Source organism: Eubalaena glacialis, chromosome 11 (assembly GCF_028564815.1).
Source record: "Eubalaena glacialis isolate mEubGla1 chromosome 11, mEubGla1.1.hap2.+ XY, whole genome shotgun sequence".
NCBI lineage: Eukaryota > Metazoa > Chordata > Mammalia > Artiodactyla > Balaenidae > Eubalaena > Eubalaena glacialis.
Genome location: NC_083726.1, coordinates 34,701,462 through 34,707,851, shown reverse-complemented (window position 1 = coordinate 34,707,851; position 6,390 = coordinate 34,701,462).

Sequence of the window (6,390 nt, the reverse complement as noted above, 5' to 3'; positions counted from 1 at the left end):
GCTGAAGGGGGAGACGGTGGCTAAAGGCAGCCCAAGTTCAGCTCATAATGCCATGCACTCATATAGAGACTGTGGCACTCACACAGAGCTCAGGCAATTGGGAGGGAAAAGCAGAATTTTTTTCCTGTTCAGAGGAGTCACCTTTTCCTAATTGCTCTTCCAGAGAAGGGTGCCTTTTCCTAATTACTTCTTTCAAAGGGGTGCATCTTTTAAAATTTACATGAGCAACCCATAAGTTGTATCTGTTGCCCTGATAGCGCTAATAATTTTAAGCTTTATATTTAATTAGTCAGAAAGGCACCCAAATGATTACCCTTGGTTTGTTCCATATAAAACTAATAGTTCATAATTATTTTCTTCCGTTATTATTCTTGACATTTACCAGACTTGGGAGTGATCCCTTTCCTAGGAACAGCATAATTTTGGTTCTTTTAAGATAAGCCAAAAGGAAGAAATTTCAGGTTCCCAAGGAACCTAAAACAGTCAAGAAGGCCCCTCTATTGTTTATTTAAAATATCATACAACATTAGATAGTATCACATGGATTCTAGCTCCAATGCAATAATGTCTAATTGTATATTGATTACTAGAGTACTTTATTTTTATAAGTCCAAGTATATCTGTAACTCCTCCCACACCCATTCTTTTGGGGGATTGACAGAGGCAGTTTTGTTTGTAGTTGGACATGAATTTCAAAGAGACTACTGCTTTTATAGCTTCTCTTAGTGTGGAAATGACTGGATGTAGAGGCGTTTAATCATAATTCCATGACTTCACTTAATGAGGATTCATAAAACAGGACCCTCTGTTCATTAGTAGCAACTTTAAATAGTAAGTTGGCACAACTTTTGTACAAAATTGTCTCACAGGAATTTTCTATTACATATTCCACTTGTACTAATGTGATATTTATCTTCAGGAGAAAAAAATAAAAAGCGCTTACTTGAAATGTATTAAGAACAATTTTTAAGACTCACAATTTCTTTTTGTTTTTAGCTTTATTGAGGTATAATTGACAAATAAAATCTTAAGATATTTAAAGTGAGTAACGTGATTTTATATACATATATATTGTGGAAGCTTTTTTCCCCATTTGGTTAATTGACACATCCATTACTTCACATATTAACTTTGTTGCCAGGGAGGGGGTGGGTGGGAGATGAGAACACTTACGTTCTACTGCCTTAGCAAATTTCAGATACCCAACACAGTCTTATCAACTACAGTTACCATGTTATACATTTCATCCTCATGCATCTTATATTTGAAAGTCTGTATACTTCTACCATCCTCTCCCTATTTCTCCCACCCCGCAGCCCATGGCAACTACTTTTCCACTCTCTGTTTCTATGAGTTTGACTTTTTTTTTTTTTAGATCTCACTTGTAAGTGATACTGTGCAGCATTTGTCTTCTCTGTCTGGCTTATTCCACAGAGTATCATCCATGTTTTCCTAAATGGCAGGATTTCCTTTTTTAGTCTAAATAATATTCCATTTTATATATGTATCACATTTCCTTGATCCATTCATCCATTGATGAACACTTATGTTGTTTCCATACTTTGGCTGTTGTGAATAATGCTGCAAGGAACACAGGACTAAGATATCTCTTTGAGATAATGATTTCATTTCCTTTGGTTATATACCAGAAGTGGGATTGCTGGATCATAAGGTAGTTCTATTTTCAATTTCTTGAGGAGACTTCATACTATTTCCATAGTGGCTATACCAATTTACATTACCACCAATAGTGAGCAAGAGTTCCCTTTTCTCCACATCCTTGCTAACATTTGTTATTTCTTAGCTTTTTGATAACAGCCATTCTAACAAACACAAGGTGATACCTCATTGTGGTTTTGATTTATATTTCCCTGATGATTAGTGAAGTTAAGCACCTTCACTTTTCATGTACCTGTTGGTCATTTGTATGTCTTTTTTTGGAAAAAAATGTCTATTCAGGTACTTTGCCCACTTTTTAATTGGGTTATTTGGTATTTTGCTATTGAGTTGTTTGATGTACTTTTATATTTTAGATATTAACCCCTTTCTGGACATGTGGTTTGCAAATATTTTCTCCCATCCTATAGGTTACCTTTACATCTTGTTGACAGTTTCCTTTGTTGTACAGAAGCTTTTTAGTTAGGAAGTCCCACTCGCTTATTTTAGCTTTTGTTGCCTTTGCAAGGTATCATATTCAAAAAATCATTGTCAAGACCAATGTCAAGGAGCTGAACCCTGTGTTTTATTCGAGGAGTTTTATGGTTTCAGATCTTATGTTCAATTTTTAAATATATTTTGAGTTGATTTTTGTGTGTGGTTTAAGATAGGGGTCTAATTTCTTTCATTTGCATGTGGCTGTCCAGTTTTCCCAACACCATTTATTAGACTATCCTTTCCCTGTTGTGTATTCTTGGCATTTTTGTCAAAAATTAATTGACCATTTATATATGGGTTTATATATGGACTCTCTATTTTGTTTCATTGATCTATATATCTGTCTTTATGTCAATACCATATTATTTTGATTACTATAGCTTTGTAATATAGTTTAAAAACAGGAAATTTGATGCCTCCAACTTTCTTCTTTTTTCCCAAGATTGTTTTGTCTATTCAAGGTCTTTTGTGGTCCCACAAAAATTTTAGGATTTTTTTGTTCTATTTTGTGAAAAATTCCATTCAAATTTTGATAGGGATTATGCTGAATCTGTAGATCGCTTTGGGTAGTATGGACATTTCAACAATATTAATTCTTCCAATCCATGTGCATGGAATATCTTTTCATTTATTTGTCTCTCTTTCAATTTCCTTTAACAATGTCTTACAGTTTCTAGTGAATAAATCTTTCACTTCCTTCGTTAAATTTATTCCTAAATATTTTATTCTTTTTGATACTATTATAAATGGGATTGTTTTCTTAATTTATCTTTCTGATAGTTTGCTGTTAGTGTATAGAAATACAACTGGTTTTTGAATATTGATTTTTGTATCCTGCAACTTTAGAGAATTTTTTTCTATTGAAGTATAGTTGATGTACAATATTACATAAGTTACAGGTGTACAATATAGTGATTCACAATTTTTAAAGGTTATACTGCATTTATAATTATTATAAAATATTATCTATATTCTCTATGTTGTACAATATATTCTTGTAATTTATTTTATACATAATAGTTTGTACCTCTTAGTTCCATACCCTTATATTGCCCCTTTCTCCTTCCCTCTCTCCACTTGTAACCACTAGTTTGTTCTCTATATCTGTGAGACTGTTTCTTTATTGTTGTATTCACTAGTTTGTTGTATTTTTTAGATTCCACATAAGTGATACCATACAGTGTTTGTCTTTCTCTGTCTGATTTATTTCACTTAACATGATACCCTCTAAGTCCATCCATATTGTTGTACATGGTAAAATTTCATTCTTTTTTATGGCTGAGTAGTACTCCATTGTATATATACCACATATTCTTTATCCACTCACCTGTTGATGGACACTTAGTTTGCTTCCATATCTTGGCTGTTGTAAATAATGCTGCAGTGAACATTGGGGTGATTTTATCTTTCCAAATCAGCGTTTTTGGTTTTTTTCAGATATATACCCAGGCGTGAATTTGCTGAGTCATATGGTAGTTCTATTTTTAGTTTTTTGAGAAACCTCCATACTGTTTTCCACAGTGGCTGCACCAATTTACATTCCCACCAATAGTGTATGAGGGTTCCTTTTTTTCTCCACATCCTCTCCAGCATTTGTTATTTGTGTCCTTTTTGATGATAGTTATTCTGACAGGTGTGAGGTGATATCTCACTGTGATTTTGACTTGCATTTCACTGATGGTAGGGATGCTGAGCATCTTGTCATGTTCCTGTTGGCCATCTGTATATCTCCTTTGGAAAAATGTCTATTCAGTTCTTCTGGCTACTTTTTAAACAGGTTTTTTTCTTTTTTCTGTTTTTTTTTTTTTTTGGATGTTGACTTGTATGAGCTGTTTACATATGTTAGATATTAATCCCTTACCAGTCATATCATTTGCAAATATTTTCTCCCATTCAGTAGGTTGTCTTTTTGTTTTGTCTATGGTTTTCTTTGCTGTGCAAAAGCTTTTAAGTTTAATTTAGGTTCCACATATTTATTTTTACTTTTATTTCCTTTTCTTTACAAGACAGAAAAAAAATTGCTACAATTTATGACAAAAATGTTCTGCTTATGTTTCCCTCTAGGAGTTTTATGGTTTCCACTCTTACAGTTAGGTCTTTAATCCATTTTGAGTTTATTTTTATATATGGTGTTAGGGAATGTTCTAATTTCATTCTTTTACGTGTAGCTGTCCTGTTTTCCCAGCACCACTTATTGAAGAGACTGTCTTTTCTCCATTGTATATTCTTGCCTCCTTTTTCATAGATTAATTTACCATAAATGTGTGGGTTTATCTCTGGGCTCTCTATTCTGTGTCATTGATCTATATGTCTGTTTTTGTGCCAGTACCATACTTTTTTGATAACTGTAGCTTTGTAGTAAAATCTAAAGTCAGGGAGCATGATTCCTCCACCTCTGGTCTTCTTTCTCAAGATTGTTTGGCTATTTGGGGTCTTTTGTAACTTTACTAAATTTGTTTTTTAGTTGCAACAAATTTTTGGTGGAGTATTTAGGGTTTTCTACATATAATATCATGGTATCTGCAAATAGGAAAAAATATTGTTTCTTCTTTTCTGATTTGGATGTGTTTTATTTCTTTTTCTTGATTAATTGCTCTGGCTATGACTTTCAGTACTATGTTGAATAAAAGGGGTGAGAGTGGGCATCCTTGTCTTATTTCTGATCTTATTGGAAAAACTGTCAGCTTTTCACCATTGAGTATGATGTTAGCTGAGGGCTTTCCAAGTACAGGCTTTATTATGTTGAGGTACATTCACTCTATACCCATACTGTTCAGAATTTTTATCATAATTTTGTCAAATTCTTTTTTTGAATCAATTGAGATATTTCTTCATTTTGTTAATGTGATGTATCACATTTATTTATTTATTTATTTGTGGACATTGAACCATCCTTGCATCTTTAGAATAAACCCACTTGATCATGGTATATGAATTTCTGCCAAGACCTATCAGTGTCCCAAAGCGGAGGATCACATTCAGCACCTAGATATAGGCTGCTTGGAAGCTGGACCCTCAAGCAGCATCTGGCACCTTCCAAGGAGAAACTGGGAGATGAGGGTTTTTGCATGTTCCCTCTGTACTGGGCCTGGGTATATAGCTGGGGGGAATGGTGAAACGAATGCTCCTGTAGCCATTAAGAACTGCTTCTCTGTTTGCTACAGTCATGTGGGACTCATGAAAGCAAGCACCACTGGCTATCAGAGCCATGTGATCTTGGGATCTGTCCCTCAGGCAGCAGTTCATATACTGGAATGCAAACATGTGTACGAACTCCTTTTAGGGATATACTGGTAACTGGGAGCAGGCTAACAGGAGACAGCGGGTAAGATGTCCACTGGTTTACCCAGTCTCTACGGAGGATCATAGCTGGCCCCTAAATATGTGCTAAACTAGAAGCCTGACCCTCAGGTGGCAGATTTTAAAGTATGTGGATGGACCTCTTTCAGGGAAAGACTGGGACATGTGCATTTTTGGCTGTTCTCTCTGTGTTGAGCCCTGAGGGGATAGTTGTAGCAAGTGCTTTTGTACCTTTTAACAATTGCAGCATTATTTGCTATAGTCTTATAACTCTCATGAGCACAAGCCTCTGGCTTTCAGAGCTAGATGTTTTGAGGACCTGTACCATGGGTAGGAGTCTTAAATGTTGGGGTACTAAATGTGGGCTTCAAGCCCCTCACTCCTCAGGGAAAAGCTGAGAGTCGGGAGTTCCTTCCTGATTGTATGGCACTGTGTGGAGCTGTGGGGTTTATGGTGAGAGTGTGTCTCAGCCTTTCCTATCCCTTCCAATATGAGTATTTTCTCATTGGCTCAATGTGTAGGAGTCACTCAGCTAGTTTCAGAATGTCTTTCGGAAACAATTGCTCCTTGTGTAGCTGTATAGTTGATGTGTCCGTAGGACGGCGGAGTTCAGGAACCTCTATGTCATCATCTTGGTTGACCCTCCTTCCCAATTTCTTATATCCTTTTCCCTCAGGGAAAGAAAAGAAATCATTAGGTCAGTGGGAATTATAACTACAAAGGGAACTTGATTAAAAATTTCTTTGAATCATATATAATCACCAATATTATATATATAATATAATCACCAAAATTACTAATCACGTTCTTGCAAAACAGAATAAAACAAAATGAAATAAAATATGGATTTCATTAACTGTTAAAATAAAATATTAACTTAGATATAAAATCCAATGCAACATATTATCTAAGAAACATCCAAATAAAATCAATAAT